This window comes from Lissotriton helveticus, chromosome 12 (assembly GCF_964261635.1).
Source record: "Lissotriton helveticus chromosome 12, aLisHel1.1, whole genome shotgun sequence".
Lineage (NCBI taxonomy): Eukaryota > Metazoa > Chordata > Amphibia > Caudata > Salamandridae > Lissotriton > Lissotriton helveticus.
In genome coordinates, this window is record NC_136073.1 from 912,018,174 (window position 1) to 912,038,660 (window position 20,487).

The following is a 20,487-nucleotide window of genomic DNA, read 5'->3' on the forward strand; positions in this document are numbered from 1 at the left end:
CTGTGCGGAATCGTATTATTCGTTCTTCCCCGGTTGCTTATAAGCAAGTCATGATGACTTTATTGATCAATCAGACTGGTAACGCGTTGTCTATGGTACTGGAATCTGTACGCCAGCTCGGTGAGTTGGGTGATTGGTTTAAACCTGAACGACAGTCCCGGTCTGACACTCGTACTCCTGGAGACAATAAGCTTACTAGACGTGACATGTTTCTTGCACTTTTGGCTGATGGTGTGAGGAAGGAGGATATTGATGGTGAAACTACTACTCGTATGTGGGACTTGTTTCGCAAACGCGGTTTAGACCGTAAGGAGGGTGCCCGGCGTGTGCGGACGAATGAGTGCGATCGTGATTATTCTGATGACAGCGGTGATGACAACCGTCGTGTGCGTTCTGATCGTCGTGATGATCGACGATATGTACGTGTTGCGTCCCCTCGACGTGGAAGAGAGAGAGAGCGAGAGGGGGAAAGAGAAAGGGGGAGAGATGATTATGTTAACAGCAGACGTAGAGATGAAAGGGATCAGTCCCCTAAGTTGAGGAGGAGGGAGGATCGACACAGACTTTCCGATCGAAATTCGCAGTACAATACAGAGGACAGGAATCCATTTCGTAATGGAGATGGATATGAACATGATATATTGATACCTGAGAAACGCGAGAGTATTTATCCTGATTTGTCCTGGATGACAGAACGCAGTAAAAATGACTAGGAAGTAGGTCAAGCTCCCGTACACAGATGGGCTCACCGAGATAATAGACCCTATGTAGATATTGAAATTTTTTGGAGACATCGTAATATCCAAAGGGCCCGAGCATTGGTAGATACAGGAGCGGAGGCCACTCTTATTCATGGAAAATCGAAGAAATTTAAAGGCCAATTTTTTACAATTACTGGTTTAGGTGGAAAGGAAACTCCCGCAGTACAAACTACACTTGAAATGAGAATAGGCAGAATTCCTAGAAAAAAATATTCTGTATTAGTCGTGCCACTCTTAGAGTACATAATTGGAATTGACATTCTGAAAGGAATGACTTTGCATTTGGACGATGGATGTTATCAATTTGGAACTAAACATTATATATCATCCAGACCTGTACGGGTTGGTCGTTTAAGAATGGCCCCCATAAAGATTCCCCAGGCGACAAAAGTGGTTTGTCAGAAGCAGTATCGTATCCCAGGTGGTAATGAAGAAATTAGTACCACTATTCAGCATTTGGTGGATGCAGGAGTTATAACTCCGGTTACTTCTGCTTGGAATAATCCCGTTTGGCCCGTGCGTAAGAGTGATAATTCTTGGCGCATGACTGTTGATTATCGAGAACTGAATAGGTATACACCCCCTTTGACTGTTGCAGTACCGGATATCATTACTTTAATTGAAAGAATCCAAAAGCATCCAGGTACATGGTATGCGTCCATTGATATTGCTAATGCTTTCTTTTCGATCCCGATTGCCCCTGAGTGTCAGGAACAATTCAGTTTTACATGGAACGGACGTCAAATGACGTTTAGAAGTCTTCCCCAGGGCTATGTGCATAGTCCTACGATATGTCACCGGCTGGTGGCCGAGCACTTAGCTGAGGTACCTGTACATCCGCAAATTCAGTTATGTCATTACATTGATGATGTTTTGATTCAAGGTGAAACACGAGATGAAGTTCAGACCCATTTAGATAAAATCCTTGAGTGTCTGCGTGAGAAAGGTTGGGAAATCAACCCGGATAAATTACAAGGTCCATCCCAGACTGTAAAATTTTTGGGTATTAATTGGCATGAAGGTCACCGAGAAGTGATCCCACAGGTAAAACAGAAGATTCTTGAGTTTGCAGTTCCGAGGAGTAGGAAAGAAGCCCAAAGCTTCATTGGCTTGTTTGGTTTTTGGCGCCAGCATATTCCACATTTGAGTCAAATATTGGCCCCTTTGTATCGTGTCACTCGTAAAAAGAATACGTTTGAATGGGGTAAACCACAGCAAGATGCGTTTAGTTTGGCAAAAGAAGCGATTCAGTATGCCTTGGATTTATGGCCTGTGTGCGATGGTGATGTCGATTTGAATGTGTCTGTACAAGGCCTTTATGCAAATTGGAGTTTGTGTCAGAAACAAGGAAAAAGTAAAGTACCGTTAGGTTTTTGGACCAAAAAGTTACCTGATGCTGGTGAGCGTTATACACCTTTTGAGAAACAGTTGCTTGCATGTTACTGGGCTCTGGTGGATACCGAGCAATTAACTTTGGGACATGATGTGGTCCTGCGACCTGAAATTCATATCATGCAGTGGGTTTTGAGTTCGCCGAAAGCTCACCGAATTGGACACGCTCAGGAGGCGAGTGTGATTAAGTGGAAATGGTACATACAAGACAGGGCACGCGTGGGACCAAAAGGAGTTGCATCCTTGCATGAGCAGGTGGCGCGGGCGCCATCGGTTGAGACGGAGAGTGAATGTTCCGTACCTTTAGTACAGGAATCCCCTGTTAAGTGGGGTAAACGATTTGATGATCTGTCCGCAGAGGACAGAAACCATGTTTGGTTTACGGATGGTTCGGCAAAGTTCATAGGTACAAAACGACATTGGAAGGCAGTGTCCTATAATCCGATCACACAAAAATTGCTGAGTACAACTGGTGAGGGAAAGAGCAGCCAATTCGCTGAGCTTTATGCTGTCTATCAAGTTCTGAAACAAGAGTTATCTGGCACATGTCATATTTTTACTGATTCCTGGTCTACTGCCAATGGATTGGCAGTTTGGTTACCGACTTGGCATTCCCATAATTGGGAATTGCATTCAAAAGAACTGTGGGGAAAAGAATTATGGCAAGAGAGTTGGGAAATGCTCCCGCAAAGTACTGTTACAATCTTTCATGTGGATGCTCATACCCCAATAGACTCCCTTGACAAATTCTTTCATAATATTGCAGATGAAAAATATAAAATTGCTGAGGCACTGGTGGACATGCAGGATTCTGATATGGAAGGATTGGCGAAATGGGCCCACCAGAAAGCAGGACATTATGGAGAGAAAGCCACTAGCAGGTGGGCCGCTGATCGAGGAATTTATATTCCTTTAGATTTAATCAAAGACATTATTTTGCATTGTCCCATTTGTCAGCATGCTAGACAGCGGAAAGTGCCTCAAATTGTTAAAGGTCATTTACATCGCGGAAAATTGCCCGCTCAAATTTGGCAAATTGATTATATTGGTCCACTTCCTATGAGTAAAAATTGTCAATACATTTGCACCATTGTTGATACATACAGTGGCCTGTTAGTGGCCTTCCCCTGTAAACAAGCTACCCAGGTGAATACCATTAAAACATTGGAATTGATTATGCTTTATTATGGTGTCCCATTCCAAATTCAATCTGATAATGCATCCCCTTTTCGTGGAAGATTGGTGCAGGAATTTTGTGTGGAAAATAATATTGAATGGGTGTTTCATATACCATATTATCCGCAGGCCTCGGGCCTGATTGAAAGATTGAACGGTTTGCTGAAAAATCAACTGCGTAAATTGACCGATGACAGATATAAGAATTGGAGGGATTATTTGTTCCAGGCGCTGTTAATTTTGAATAATCGTCCCTTTCTAAATGCTGAATCTCCATTGATGCGTTTGTTTCCTCCGAATGTTGATGCAAAGCCCAATTCTATTGGTGACACTGTGATGTACTGGGAAATTACCCCCGGAGCACTGGCTCCATGCAGAGCGACCCCGGGGTCGGCAGGTCTAGACCTGCATGCCATGAATGATACTATTATAAAAAGTAAAGATCGAGTCATCATTGAAACCGGTGTTGGTGTCTGTATACCCACTGGAAATTTTGGATTAATCGCCCCTAGATCGGGGCTGGCTGTAAAAGGTGTTCAAGTACTCGGAGGAGTCATTGACAGTGACTATCAGGGAGAGATTAAGGTGCTCCTGCTGAATAGCAGTGAGGTTGACTTACCGATACATAAAACTGACCGAATTGCTCAATTGTTGATAATGCCTGTTTTCAGTGGTGAGATCACAAAAGGCACTGCCCCAACGTTGCTAACTGTACGAGGACAAAAAGGATTTGGTTCCACGGATAATCCTGGAGCTAGAGTTTGGGTGCAATCGCCTAAGAATCCCCCTGAACAAGCTGAGATTATTGCAACCGGTCATGATAATACTGTTCTAGTCATGAGACCAGGGAAAGATAGCTGGGAAGCTGTCCCGGCTGACAAATGTTACCTACGAGAATGAATAATGCCTGTATCTGATTTTCTTTCAGATCATTCTCTGGACTGTTGCTGCAGGATGTGTCGGCGTTGGACTCCTTTTGGACTGCTGCGACGGGAGAGGAGGGAACCCATCGACCCGGGCTGATCTGAGAACCCGAGTGCCGCTTTCCTTTGCTGCGTGGGATTCGTCATCGAACTTTTGGACTACTTTAGCCAAGCGAGTGACTAACGCCCCTTATTTTTGTTTAACACCGATGCGTTCGGTGACTGACATTCTAGCGACTTGTTTAGTTGCTGTCCCTGCTTCATTAGAGACTTTGGCCCATATTTTTAATATATCGAATGCCCGTCCTAATGTCCTTTTGTGAGATTTTGCTACACATGAATACTGCCCTTTATGTACTGAGTTGTCCGATCCGACACCCCTGATCCAGTCCCAGATAATCACTTATAATGTCACGCAGGGTGATTTATGTTTTTTCCTTACTTGCGATCCCAATGCTATTTCTGAGTGTGTGCGTTTAAAATTGAAAGGTACTACTTCATTCACAGCTCATGAAAGGACTTTGTGCTTCCCAAGATCACCGAAATTATGTACTTCTGTTCAAAATAATATGACTTGTAAGAGTTTAGTGGTTACCCCCAGTCATTATCGTACAATGCTGCTACCCTCTGGTTGGCTTTTCTCTTGTGGTAATACATCCTGGCCATATATTCCCGCGAACATTTCTGGAGGCCCTTGTGCCATTACCAGACTGAGTTTGTTGATGTTCTCATCGCATCCTAATGCCAATTCCCGTGTGATCCGAGATACTGTAATGCTACAGGAATACTGTGATTCGTCTATGCATTTATATTCCAAATCTGAATACCTTAGTTTAGCTATCTCAATTGTTGGTGTTCCTGCCTTGGCGGTCTATAATGCCAAGTCTATTTGGAAAATGGCCTCCTGGATGGTAAAATCCATTAATCATACTTCTACAATCCTGTCTGACATACTATTAGACGCCCAGGGTGAACGTAGAGCTATCTTGCAGAACCGGGCGGCTATTGATTATCTTTTGCTTAAACATGGACATGATTGTTCTGACTTTGAGGGTCTTTGTTGTTTTAACCTGTCTGACCATACGAAATCCATTCAGGCTCATATTGACAAACTTCATGACTTGACGGAAGAGGTTAGAAAACACATTGACCAGGGCTGGTTTGACTGGCTCTTTAATTGGTTACCTGATTTACATATGTTGCGTCAAATATTAGGGGGTATTTTGATTACTATTAGCATTCTGATTGCTATCTGTTGCTTCATTCAGTGTATTCCTTCTCTACTTCAATGCTTCAAACCTGGTACTAGACATAGATCAGTTAGTTTTGTTTCATATTACTCGTCCACAGATGTTAGTTCTGTTTGATGAATGTATAATAGACTGAAGTCAAGGGTGAAATGTTCTGCTCGATTTTCCCGGCCCTCTTTTGAGGAAAGGTGATTGAAGGTGACTTCAGTCTCTTATCATTCCAGTGCAAGGGTTAGAGTAGTGAATAGAGCCTATTTACAAAGCACTTTGATATAATTCTGTATTCTCCTCCTTAGATTAGGGCTTATACACATAGGCTAGGGGATAGATTTGTTAGTATTAGGGATAATCCGTCCTTCAGTTAGGGTATTATTATACTTTCCATGGAGTTATGCTGAATTCGGGCCTGGTAGGCCTCAAACGGGAGAGACTCCATCTTTCTTTCTGCTCCGGCAGCTTGGGATGCTTCTAGGTCAAGTGTAATGTTTTAGTTATGAGGTGTTGTTCGCTTGGAGAGAACCGGTTCAGGCCGGCCCTTGTCGAAGGATTGTATTTTTCTTCATGCCGAAGACACAACATCAGGCCGGCCGGCTGGGAACGTGTCCTTGGTACGGGGAGGTACAAGAATTTGGTGGGCGGCAGGTTACTGGCCGGAATTTTCCATGAAGAAACACGCTTCTATATTAGTGAAAGCCCGAGACAGTTGTGGAGTTAGTCCGTAGGCGGCATCTAGCCGTTAGCAGCAAAGCTATTACTTATTCCAGGGAAGACAGGCGCCATTCCAAAGACGGAGAAGAATCAAGAAACAGATACTCTCTTAGCAGAACAGCCGGGGAAAAGAGAGTAGCCGATGAGAGAAAGGTTCCAGTGACTTGGAGAAGGGTGAAGGGAACAGCGCATAGCGGTGCAGCCGTGTACCCGTGATTGCGAAGGTGTGACTTCAAGACGAGCCAAGGCACAGACGAGAAGGGAACCTAGATGACTGCTGAGTGCAGACTTCATATTAATAAGGTGATGTCGACCCTTTCTTATTAGAGTGTACAACCTAATCTTTCACTTCTCTTTGCAGGCTATGTGTTGTAGTGTGGTGTTATATGATTGTTTATTGTAATGAGAAATAAAGTACCCCAGTTCTTAGTGAACCGACATGTGCTGCGTATTCTTGTATGAGAGGGTAACCTGTTCTTCTAATCAGATGCTGCTATGTGAACAGATGCTAACCCTGATCAGGTAAGTGGTAACTGAATAAGGGAGAGAGGAGCCCCTTGAATTAGAGAATAAGTTGTACATTATCCAAATTGGCAACCGTTGTGTGATCGGTAATACTGTAATTCTATACCCCTGATGAATAGTGAGACTGATTCCTTTATGTAATGGTAATCATAGGATAAACTGCCGTCTGGGTAGAGAGGTCTGGGTTCGTATGGGACCGCGAGGCCGCCGATTCTGATACTGCCGTCTGGGTAGAGAGGTCTGGGTTCTTATGGGACCGCGAGGCCGCCGATTCCGATACTGCCGTCTGGGTAGAGAGGTCTGGGTTCGTATGGGACCGCGAGGCCGCCGATTCCGATACTGCCGTCTGGGTAGAGAGGTCTGGGTTCGTATGGGACCGCGAGGCCGCCGATTCTGATACTGCCGTCTGGGTAGAGAGGTCTGGGTTCGTATGGGACCACGAGGCCGCCGATTCTGATACTGCCGTCTGGGTAGAGAGGTCTGGGTTCGTATGGGACCGCGAGGCCGCCGATTCTGATACTGCCGTCTGGGTAGAGAGGTCTGGGTTCGTATGGGACCGCGAGGCCGCCGATTCTGATACTGCCGTCTGGGTAGAGAGGTCTGGGTTTGTATGGGACCGCGAGACCGCCGATTCTGATATTGCCGTCTGGGTAGAGAGGTCTGGGTTCGTATGGGACCGCGAGGCCGCCGATTCTGATACTGCCGTCTGGGTAGAGAGGTCTGGGTTCGTATGGGACCGCGAGGCCGCCGATTCTGATACTGCCGTCTGGGTAGAGAGGTCTGGGTTCGTATGGGACCGCGAGGCCGCCGATTCTGATACTGCCGTCTGGGTAGAGAGGTCTGGATTCGTATGGGACCGCGAGGCCGCCGATTGCTGATATTATAGGAGGTACATGGTATGCATCTTAGGAATTCCCTATCCTTAGGTGGTAGATGTATGTTGTTACCTGTTGTAAATAGGTCCTAGGGAGGGGGAGATGGTAACGTTCTGGCTGAGTTAGTAATGCTCTGATGAGCTGGCCCTATCTAATCTGAGAAACCAGGCAGAACAGTCGTCCCATGCATACTCGGCACAGCTAAGAGTGAGGAACCATGTAGGAGTTCCTACGTTTCTTAGCATACATTTCAATTCCCCATGACGACGGAACCAATACTCGTTTGTACCACGCTGACAAGCCATGAGATTGATTAAATGGGATTCCAAAATATTATCTTGCAGATTCACTTCCTCCATAAAGTCCCTCGCCGAAACATTTTGCAAATGTGCTCCACTTTTCAGTATATGGTTTACTGCATAAGAAAGCCCAGACAAGTCACTTTCATACAGTAGATGAAACAAATAGGGAATGCATTGACGAAACCTTGGATCTTCAGCATATAATCTTACAGTTCGGTATTCAGATGCAGGAATTTGTAGTGGTCGATCGTCATATCGTCCACCTCGACCTGTTGGAAATAAATGTGGAAAACAACGAGCTTCCAAACTTTCTTCCCATACACCAATGGGACTTCCTTTTGCTGCTTTCATTTGAAACAAGTCAATTGCATTCCCCATCACTTCTTTGGAATGTAAAGGATGAACAGTATAATGTTCATATATTTCTTCACTTCTTGATACATCAACTTTTTCAATTTGGCCAACTGAACAATCACTGTCTTCATCTGCAGCTGTTTCCTCTGCTTCAACACATACATGTTTGTAGTACTCATTGTTTTTGATCAAATACAATGTTGCCTTTTTGACTTTCCTAACATCCACTAAATCTTGCCAGATTTTCTTACTCTTTGTCGGAACCCCATTAACTAGAATAGCCAGAGGATCCTCTTCCACTTTCTTTACACCATTGGTATCAATATTTTTCTGAAATCTAGAGGCAAATAAACAACTCTTCCCTTTAATCCTCTCTGTAAATCTGAAGGAGGCAATTTCCCTATCTTAGGCTCCATGCGAACAATAGCCTGAAAAGGATGGACACATTGAATCAAAATAGACTCATATGTATTTAAATCCATCAATTCAGGAGGAATGTCTACCAACTCCAGATTAATATGAACAGCTCTAGCAGGCATTCTGTTTTGATTTAATTTATCATAACAATATTTACAAATACGCTGATCAGAACTCAAATCAAAACAATTCTCCACCCACAAATAAGTAGCAAAATCCTTCCACTCATAATTATTTATCTTTTTACTTTTTACGTATAAATCAACTAATCTAGTTTGATGCTTATAATGAGTTTGTCGACAACATACACAAGTAAAATTCGGCCTTTCACTTGATTTCACCTTAAACCTGTTAATTTCCTGGTCAAACTTTTCTGTACTTGAAATCTGTACATTGTCTTCCACATTACCTTGAATTTCTGTGTCAATGTGGGGTTTCAGGGGGTCCGTCGAACAGACTCACAGACACTTGGGTTGTAGGTAGCGCAGGTTTTATTATTTTATATAGTCTCCTTTTCTGTACAGGGACTCTATAGTATGGCAGGGGTGAGTCAACGTCGTCTGTGGCCTCTCGAAGGTTTCCCCGCCGTCTCAACTCCCGAGGTCTTCTGGGTGTTGGAGTCCGGTCTTCCGCCGTAGCGGCAGCAGGGTCGGCAGGTCAGCAAAAACCCCCAAAAAAAGAAAGAAAACGGACAATCTTTGTAACGTCCCCATTTGTACAATTGTATGTAGGGAAGGGGTGGTGAGGAGGCACACGTGCTCGTTAAACAACCCCGTGGTTCAGTGAGGTGACGTGAGGGAAAGGGTTTATTTAGGTAGAGCACCGTTATTCCCAAAACCGGGTCACGGGGGCTTGTCCCACTTGCGTCCCACCCAGCCCAGGAAACGTGACCGTACCTATCCTAGCCACACTTCCCGGGAAGCGTGGCTGGGCGATGCGCCTTCACGTTGGCCTCCTGGCGTGTCGCTGCGTCCTCGCTCTTCCCCGGGTCCGTCTCTGGGGCTCTCCGCTGTCTGCTCCGCCTGGTTTTCCCGCAGTTGTCTCCGTCCCTCGCTCCTCCACGATTCGACTCCTTCCTCGCTCGTCCTCCGCTCCGCTCCTTCCTCGCTCGTCCTCCGCTCCGCTCCTTCCTCGCTCGTCCTCCGCTCCGCTCCATCCTCGCTCGTCCTCCGCTCTGCTCCTTCCTCGCTCGTCCTCCGCTCCGCTCCTTCCTCGCTTGTCCTCCGCTCCGCTCCGCCTTCGCTCTCCAGTCTCCACTCGCCTCCTCCAGGTGTATCACACACCGGTGTGTCTGTTGGGCCGGGCTTTACAGTCTGAAGGTGGGCGGGGCCCCGAACAGGGTCCGCCCAATTAAAGAAACAGGGTTCCTCTGCGTAGGTCCATGGCTGGCAGCTGTCCTCATCCGGGGTGGTCCACGAGTCGGTGTTCTGTGCAAAAAGAGGTGACACATGAATAGGCAGTGTCCTCATCCGGGGTGGTCCACGAGTCGGTGTTCTGTGCAAAAAGAGGTGACACATGAACAGGCAGGCCCGGGGGACCCGAGTCCGGGCCCCCCTCGTCACAGTCAATTTCTACACTGTCCTCTTTTTCACCAAAATAAGAAATCTCAATTTCTTCACAAATCTTCTTCACATCTAATTCAGTTCCATGCAAAAGAGTAGTGTTTAATTGTTTAAGTTTAATTGCTGGACTTTTTGCATAATACAATATTCTCACTAATTTCCTCATTTTTGTATGATGCACTGCTAACATCCTAAAATGATGAAAAACACTTTGACAGACTTTTCTGGAAAGACAAGCCAGTGAATGGCCTTGCAAACCTGTCTTTTCTCTCAGTCTGCAAGGATCTAAATCTTGGAACAACTTCATTTTCTGCTTCAGACTTTTCTTACTATATGTACGTAAGAAATTACAAAACAAATCAATTGATTCCTGTCGCACACTACAAATACGACTACACTTCCAAGTGTACACTGGACCCTTAGTACGTTCCCCTAAAACTTCATCAGTTAACACCTCTTCTGGTTCTCTAGGCACAAGTTTCTCTTTTTCAATCGGACAACCGTCTTTCACCTCATGCACTAAATCATTCTCCTGAAAGTAACTCTCCTCATTAAAAAATGGCTCACAACTTGAACTGTGCATTCATTCTCCTGAAAAAACTTTACAAAAATAAGTCTGATTAATTACTCTTTTCCTTCTACTGTTTGATTTAAAAACATCAATTGTCTTGTTAAGTGTCCTAATTCTATTGATTATTAAAATCATTTTTTTTCTTAACTTCAAAAGCCTGATCAACAATCTTCTCTACATTTTTCTTTTTCTTATAAAAAGCAGCTCTCTGTTTGCCTTTCCTAATTTTTTTTAACAAATTTAAAACCACCCTATTGCGAAACATTAGTTTACGAATGTCTCTAAACTGATTCTGCCTTCTATTCCGATACATATTATTCTCTCTTATTCTCTCAGAGATCTGTCCACGGGTGCAAATAATTTGAGACCTGTGTCTAACAGTGCACTGGGGGAGAGGCTTCATGAAGCCTAGTCCACTGCACTCTTAGACACAGGTCTCACCACCTACGCTCTCCAAGAAAAGCCTCTCTCCCTCTACAGTCTTGAACACAGGCCTCACCTCCTCTTTCCCTCTGGACATTCCTCACCTCATCTGCACAATCTACTTCCTAATCTGAGGTAACACAGGTGACATGATTGTGAAAAGGTCAAATTTTTTTATGTAATCATTCACACACTATTTATACTTTCTCAAAAATGTAAAAGACATTAATTTGCCCCAAAGATGTTTCAGTAGTGTAATGAAAAGCTTATACATATAACCTTTTCTCTGTTTTTCAAATGTTATTCTAAAAAAAGATTATGAGGCCAAAGCAGGAGTGCAGATGTAATGAAGCCTGTCCAGGGAAGCACAAAAGATGAGGCTTGTGTCCAAGAGTGCAGTGGACAGGACTAAACTGGAGTAGTGTGCAAAAAAAAGATGAACCTCATTTATAAAGCCCTGCATCAGTTTTCCACTGCTGATGCGTCACTTTTTCTGACACATCGGCGTCATAAAACATATGCCTTGTTGCGCCATATTTAAAAAGGGACACATGTAGGTAGATGCGTCACTCTTTCAACCTCTGCGCCACATTATACCTCTGTCAGGTGTAATGTACACAGAAGGGTTATTTCTCCGCAGAAAGCCTCGTAATAGTGACGCAGTGAAATCAATGAGATTTCACTGCGTCACTTTTAGGACACTGTTACGTCCTATGTACAACCATTCAACTTCACTACTGAAACATCACTATTTCACAAACTACAAATCCTCTATTTTGCAAATATAGAAACCATGTATTTTTTAAAAGCATCACACAAACCAAAAGCAAAGAAAATCAATGTGCTTCTGAATCTAAACTCTCTATCTAAATGAATCATAACTCACCTTTACAAATGTTTTGAGAGATTCAGAACAGTGTCAGATACACACACCAATATTTCTTTAGCAGAGCAAAAGGTATGTTCTCCAGGCAATGCAACCATTAATGGCACAGAAAATCTCTAATTCTACACACTTATTGCTCATGGTAACCAATCAAAACTCTTCCCTCTTTATTTTCAAACCAACACCCCCCCTCTCAGCCCTTTCTACCTGTTACCATAGCAACTCCCTCCTCATTGAGCTCCCAGGGTTAAAAGTTTATTCTACAATGTTGCAAATCACCTCAACAAGGATGTTTGACCTGTGAATGTACCAGCTTATCTGCTGCAATGTTTCTTTAAATGACTGTTTTTTAACCATTCAAATGACTTCTTTCACACAACAGAACCATGCACCCTAATTTTCAGTTTTCAACTATCTGAATCCACCAATCATTGCTTGTGATTCAAGAGCACTGAAACTCCACAGTTTTGTTTTGCAAACTCCTACTGTTCCAACTACCATTTCATTTCTACACTTCATCTGACTGCACCAGAACCTCCTCTCACCATGTACTCTGTCTGGATTATTGGACATAGCTACATTCACTGGGCTCAAAGGTATGCAGCTAACAGAAATTTTCACAACCTTGATTTACCAAATGTGCACATAAAATGGGTTGGCCAAAGATGATTGAGATGTCATCAATTGATACCATTGGTGAAAACCTTTTACCATCTGCCACACCCTAACCTCATAATTTTCCACTGTGGTGAAAATGACCTAGGCACTTTGACTGGGGTAGGTCTGGAGATGCTTTTAAAGGATACCTTTGGGCAATTGATGACACTTTTTCCACAAACTGCCATGGTATACTCCAATATATGCCAAAGACAGAAATGGAACTGGTCCAACCAATTTTGTCCACAGTTTGAGAAAGCACGGAAACATGTGAATAAATCTGTTTCTGCTTACATGAGAGACTATGGAATGGGTTCAATATACAACAACAACTTGAGTTACAACATGCAAGATATCTACAGAGCAGATGGTGTGCACTTCTCAGATGAGGGGAACAGAATATTCCTCCTGAATTTAAGACTATGCATTGGAACCTACTTATAGGTACCTAAATCAGCCACAGAACCCAAAAGCTCTTTTCAGAGCTACCCTACCTCTGATCACTCCAAATGATTATCTTTTTCTAACTTTTTTCACTATTTTTCACCAAAGTAGGCTCCCCGGTACGCTTCCCGGTGCGCGTACCGGGCGCTCCCCCCGCGAAAATGTAAATATATATATTTTTTTTGGCCTATATGAGCCTCCTAAGACCCCCTCAGAAAACCTAGAAGGTCAGGGAGGGCCTACCGTGCCCCCTTATACCCATTCCCAACGTTGTTTGTCCTCCATTTTCTATCTCAAATCTACCGAAACACAAAATGGAGGACTCCCGTAGTGCTGCCGGTACGCGTACCGGGCGCGCACCGGGAAGCGCTCCCAAGAAATGTTAAAAGTCAATTTACATAAAAACCACTGGAGACACTTTCACCAAATATAGAATAGCTCATACTACATACCAGTCCCTACCATTTTCCTAAATTTGGTGGAATTCCATTGAGCCATTTAGCCTGTAGACCTCTCTAAATATCCTGAGGTAAATTACTTCACAAAAACACATCTGAAGTGTTAGAATTTACAACCAATTAAAATGTTACTTTCATTTTCTACTATTATTTCATGACATTTGATTGGTTATGTACATGAATATATATAAAGAAAGAGTGGCAAACACAGCCATTTTGACTACTACTTCCTGAAGTACATTTCAAAAGCATTTTCACTCAGAACTTAAACTTCTTTTTGAAAGGTAAGACGTTATTTTGAAAACTGAAGTATGTTGTGCACTTTAAGTTAATTTGGAAAACATTTTCTGATAGTTATATACTATCCCTCTGTAATAGTTATAGATTGAGATACACTTCTCTGTTATAGTTATAGATGGAGTTAGGCTTGTCTTGTATAATTATGAATTTACTTAGGCTTCATGATATACACTTTTTTATATTTCTACTTCCAGCCTCACAACCATACACTGCCCAAAGATAACTTCACTGTTAAAAAATCAAAACTACCTGTCTGAACTTAAACCCAACAGTGCCCTATCTTTACTGATATATTTATTTTTTATGCAAATTACAGCAAGAAAATGGAAGGAGAGCAGAATATTTCCTTCGAAATTGTACTGGAGAGCAACAATGAACAAGTTATTGAACCCAATGATGACTTAGAATTCATGGATGAATCACGGCACTATGAATTAGTTTAATGTGTAGAAGCAGTAGATTTGCTAATTCAAAATGAGGACATTTCCGACAATCTGTTATTAGAAGTTCTGTTAAATTTGGAAAAAGAATCTGAAAAATAAATTTATATTTAATAATTCTAAAATTGTTTGAGACATTATTCATTTTTAGATGTAATTCATAAACTAGTACCAAATTGATTATAATGTAAAGTCAGATTTATAGTATACTGTGCAACTTTTTTATGTTACATAGTAATTTTGCTCATAGATACTTCCTTTCTCCCACTATATTATCTCCAATGTGTATTTGACATCTCTTTTTCATCTCCTGCCTCCATGTTGTTTCTGCTTTCCTGACAGACTATGATATGGATTCCATATAGCACAATAACTTCTGTAACAACATGCAAGATATCTACAGAGGAAACGGTGTACATTAAATTTAAGACTCAGCATTGGTACCTACATGTTGGTACTTAAAACACCCAAACAACACAACAACTCTATGCAGGGCTACCCTACCTCTAATCACTTTAAATTATTATTTACCTATTTCACTGGGTTTTCCCAGTGTTACGCTCCCCGGTACGCTCCCCGGTGCCCGTACCGGGCGCTCCCCCCGTGAAAATCGAAAAAAAAAAATGTTTGTCCCGCGGGACCCTTTTATGGCCCCCACATCAAACCTAGGGGGTCAGGGGGGGTGTACCCTGCCCCCTTTTGGTCATTTCCCCCTTTGTTTTTAGCCACCTCTTGTGTCTCGATCCTACCGACACACAAGATGGCGGCCGCTGCGGACTGTTTTGAATGTTTACAGACACCAGAGAGCCAATCAACTTTAAGTCGCGTACCGGGGCGGGCTATAGATATATCTTTTTTTTTAAACCCAAATTACTCAAAATCCTCTGGAGCACATATCGTGAGACATAGCAAAGGCACATCAGGCTACCAGTCCCTACAATTTTGCCAAATTTGGTGAAAATCCATTCCGCCGTTCGAGCTAAAAGTGAGTTCGACCGCCCTATGGAAATTAACATGGGGAAAACACGTTTTGGGACCCCCCTTTTATCTCAACCCCCGATTGACAAATCCCCCCCCCCAAACTTTAAGGGAAGGAGCGGAGAGCCGCGAGGCAAAGTTGAGGAAAAATTCAGGCAGATTCCTCAACCGGCGCCAAAGTTATTCCCAATAGAATGTTGCGATTTCCCTATGGAAATCAATCCTAACTATAACTTCCTACTGGCGACCGCAAGTAGGTAATAAATATATATATATATATATATATATATATATATATATATCCACACACACCCTCCACACACAGAAGAAGGAATATATATTACCTACTGGCGATCGCCAGTAGGTATATATAGTTAGGATTTTTTTTAATAGGGATTTCTGAAAATTCTATGTTGAATAACTTTGGCGTTGATGGACGGAATTGGCTGACATTTTCAGGAAAATGGCACATTTTGTTTCTGAGCGTCCCCTGAAAGTTTGGGGGCGTTTCGTCAAGCGGGGGCTGAGAAAAAAGGGGCGTCCCAAAACGTGTTTTTAACACTGAGATTTCCATAGGGGGTTGGACTCACTTTTAGCTCGAACGGCTGAATGGATTTCTATGAAACTTGGCAAAATTGTAGAGACTGTTTGCCCGATGTGCCTTTGCTAGGTCTCAAGATATGTGCTCCAGTGGATTTTGAGAAATTAACGTTCAAAAAAATATATATATCTGTGACAGCGTCCCGGTTAGCGCCCCGGTTCGCGTACCTGACGCGTAACGGAACTTTGCGAGGAGAAGCGGATTGGCTCTCCGGTGACTGTCAACATTCTAAACAGTTCGGTGCGGCCGCCATCTTGTCTCTCGGTAGGATCGAGAGACAAGAGGTGGAAATAAACGAAGGGGGAAATGAATAAAAGGGGGCAAGGTAGACCCCTCCTGACCCCCTAGGATTGATGTGGGCCTATTGAAGGGCCCCGCGGGGCAAAAAAATAAATAAAAAAAATGTTGTCGATTTTTCACGGTTGAAGCACTACCCGGTACGCGAACTGGGTAGCTTACCGGTAGCGTAACGGGAGTCCGCCATCTTGCGTTAAGGTCTAATTTGGACACAAGATGGATGCTAAACAATGCTGGGATTGTGTATAAGGGGGCAAGGGAGACATATCCTGACCCCCTAGGTTTTGTGAGGGTGGTTAGCGTCCGGTGCGCGAACCGGGTAGCGCTCCGGAAAGCGTAAATGGTGAAAATTAGTAAAAAAAAAGTTACATTTAAAATGTATTTAGAGTGATCATAGTTAGGGTAGCTCTGAAAAGAGCTTTTGGGTCTGTGGTAGATTTAGGTACTTATAAGTAGGTACCAATACATAGTCGTAAATTCAGGATGAAAATTCTGTTCCCCTCATCTGAGAAGTGCACTCCATCTCCTCTGTAGATATCTTGCATGTAGTAACGCAAGTTATTGTTGTAGATGGAGCCCATTCCATGGTCTCTCATGTAAGCTGAAACAGACTTATTTACATGCTTCCTCGATTTCTCAATTTGTGGACAAAATTGGTTGGACCACCTCCATTTCTGTCTTTGGCATATATTTGAATATACCAAGGCAGTTTGAGGAAAAAGTGCCATCAATTGCTCAAAGGTGTCCTTTAAAAGCATTTCCAGACCTACCCCAGTCAAAGTACCCAAATCATTTCCTCAACAGTGCACAATTAACAGGTCAGGGTGTGGCAAATGCAAAAAGGTTTTCACCAATGATATCAATTGGTGACATCTCAATCCTCTGTGGCCAATCCAGTTGATTTCCACATTTTGTAAATTGAGGTTGTGTAAATTTCTGTTATCAGCATACCTATGAGCCCAGTGGATGTAACTATGTCCAATAATCCAGACAGAAAACATGGTGAGAGGAGGTTCTGCTGCAGTCAGATGAAGTGTGGGAATGAAATGGCAGTTGAAACAGTAGGAGTTTGTAATGAAAAAAAACTGTGGAGTTTCAGTGCTAATGATTCAGTAGCAGTGATTGGTGGATTTTGATTGCTGAAAACAGAAAGTTAGGGTGCATGGTTGAGTTCTTTGAAAGATGTAATTTGAATGGTTAAGAAAAAATCATTTTAAGAAACATTGCACTGGATACGCAGGTGTACTGAGAGTTCAGAGTTCAATTGAAACATTGTTGTGTGAACTTGTAAACATGAGAGGTCTTTCAGGAGGTAGTTGCTATGGAAAAAAGGCAGAAAGGGCAGAGGGGGGAAGGGTGTTGATTTGAAAAAAGTGAGGGAAGAGTTTTGATTGGGTGACATGAGAGATATGTGTGATGAATTACAGCATTTCTGTGCCTTTGTTGGTTGCAGCCTCTGGAGTGCATACCCTTTGCTCTGCTAAAGAAAAATTGGTGTGTGTCTGAGACTGTTTTTTGCTAAGGTGAGAAAAGATTCATTTAATTTAGATAGAGACTAGTATGCTTTAGGGAGAAAATTAGGAAGAAAGTTGTGTATTTAAAATGTTGCTTTGTGTCAAGTGTTTTACAAATAGATTTTGTTTCTTTGAGAAATTGTAATTGGAGATAATGTGAAGTATTAGTAATGACAGGGTGTGCTTGTACATAGGAGCTGTACTTTGTTTTCAAATTATGACTTGAAAATCGTTTTTGACGAAAAGGAATGCTTTTTAAATTTATGACAAGGAAAAAATGGTGTCTGCTTCTTTAAAGAAATATTTCACTTGCCCCATGATTTAGGGAGAATAATTTGCTTACTTGATGAGTTTAAAAACGTTTTTTGAAGTCATTTAGGTTTCTTAATATGTACTGCTAGCGTTTTATAGCCAGCATGGGCCATATTTACAAGGCATTTGAGCCACTTTCACGTCATTTTCCCTATGTTAAAAGTGACGCAAAAGTGGTGCAAGGGCCTTGTAAATACGCCCCCATGTGTGTTAGGTCATTTTAAGTCACTTCCCCATGAATCTGGGTGAATAATTTGCTTACTTGATGTGTTTAAAAACGTTTCTTGAAGTCATTTAGGTTTCTTGATATGTACTGCTAGAGTTTCATAGCCAGCATGGGGCATATTTAGAAGGACTTTGAGCCACTTTCACGTTATTTTCCCCATATTAAAAGTGACGTAAAAGTGGTGCAAGGGTCTTGTAAATACACTCTCATGTTTGAGCCACTTTCACGTTATTTTCCCCATGTTAAAAGTGACGCAAAAGTTGTGCAAGGGCCTTGTAAAATATGCCCTCATGTGTGTTAGGGCTTTTAAGTCACATCCCCATGAATCTGGGTGAATAATTTGCTTACTTGATGTGTTTAAAAACGCTTCTTGAAGTAATTTAGGTTTCTTGATATGTACTGCTAGAGTTTCATAGCCTGCTTGGGGCATATTTACAAGGCCTTTGAGTCACTTTGACGTCATTTTCCCCATGTTAATAGTGACGCAAAAGTGGTGCAAGGGCCTTGTAAATACGCCCCCATGTGTGTTAGGGCATTTTAAGTCACTTACCCCATGATTTAGGGAGAATATTTTGCTTACTTGATGTGTTTAAAAACGTTTCTTGAAGTCATTTAGGTTTCTTGATATGTACTGCTAGAGTTTCATAGCCAGCATGGACCATATTTACAAGGCCTTTGAGCCACGTTCACGTTATTTTCCCCATGTTAAAAGTGACGCAAAAGTGGTGCAAGGGCCTTGTAAATAAGCCCCCATGTGTGTTAGGGCATTTTAAGTCACTTGCCCCATGATTTAGGGAGAATAATTTGCTTACTTGATGTGTTTTAAAACGTTTCTTGAAGTCATTTAGTTTCTTGATATGTACTGCTAGAGTTTCATAGCCAGCATGGGCCATATTTACAAGGCCTTTGAGCCACGTTCATGTTATTTTCCCCATGTTAAAAGTGACGCAAAAGTGGTGCAAGGGCCTTGTAAATACGCCCTCATACCTCAACTAGTGTGTTAATTGTTTGCCTACTGTTATTGGTTTACTGTTTGGAAATAGTGGTTAATACCTTTTTTTAAAAATATTTACCACAGATTCAACTCAAGATCTTTTGAAAAATTCCAAAATGCCCTCAAGGCAAAGAAATAGAAAAGAAGCAAAGCGACTTACACCCCACCTTGGTAAACCTTTGCAGCAGTCCTCTACAATAAAAACTTGTCAAGTCACCAGAAAAACTCCGGGTAAGACAACAAAATCTTTTTTAAGAAACATTTGCAGACGAAAAAGTATCACTACAGAACATGTTTTAGTCCAGAAGAAGAGAGCCAATTTAAATGGGAAGGAAAGGCCACTCAAAAATGTTACTGCTAGAGCAGGAGATAACTCTGTGCATGGTAGTAGAAGGAAAAATCTGTTTAGGGACATTCGTAGACGAATGTTCCGCAACAGGATAATTGCCAATTTGTTAAAAAATATTAAGAAAGGTCAACAGAAAGTAGCTTTTTATAAGAGAAAGAAAAATGTAGAGAAAATTATTGATCAGGCTTTCGAAATTAAGCGAAAGTTATTTATGTTGATAATCAATAGAATTAGGAAACTAAGCAAGGCAATTTATAATTTCAAATCAAATAGTAGATGGAAGAGAACAGTTAATCGTAGTAATTTTTGTGAAGTTTTTTCAGGAGAATGGATGCATAGTTCAAGTTGTTAGGCATTTTTTAATGAGGAGAGTTATTTCCAGGATAATGATTTGGTGCATGCAGTTGATACCAGTGGTCGAGCATATGAGGTGAAAGATGGTTGTCCGGTTGAAAAAGAAAAACTTGTGTCAACAGAGGCAGAAGAGGTGTTAGGTAATGAAGTTTTAGGAAGACGTCCTAAGGGACCAGTGTACACCTGGAAGTGTAGTAGTATTTGCAGTGTGCAACAGGATTCCATCAATTTGCTTTGTGATTTTGTACGGACATTTAATAAGAAAAGTTTAAAACAGAAAATGAAGTTGTTGCAAGAATTAGATCCTTGCAGAGTGAGAGAAGTGACAGGTTTGCATGGTCATTCACTGGCTTCTCTTTCCAGGAGAGTATGCCAGAGTGTTTTTCATCATTTCAGGATGCTAGCAGTGCATCATAATAAAGTGAGGAAATTAGTTAG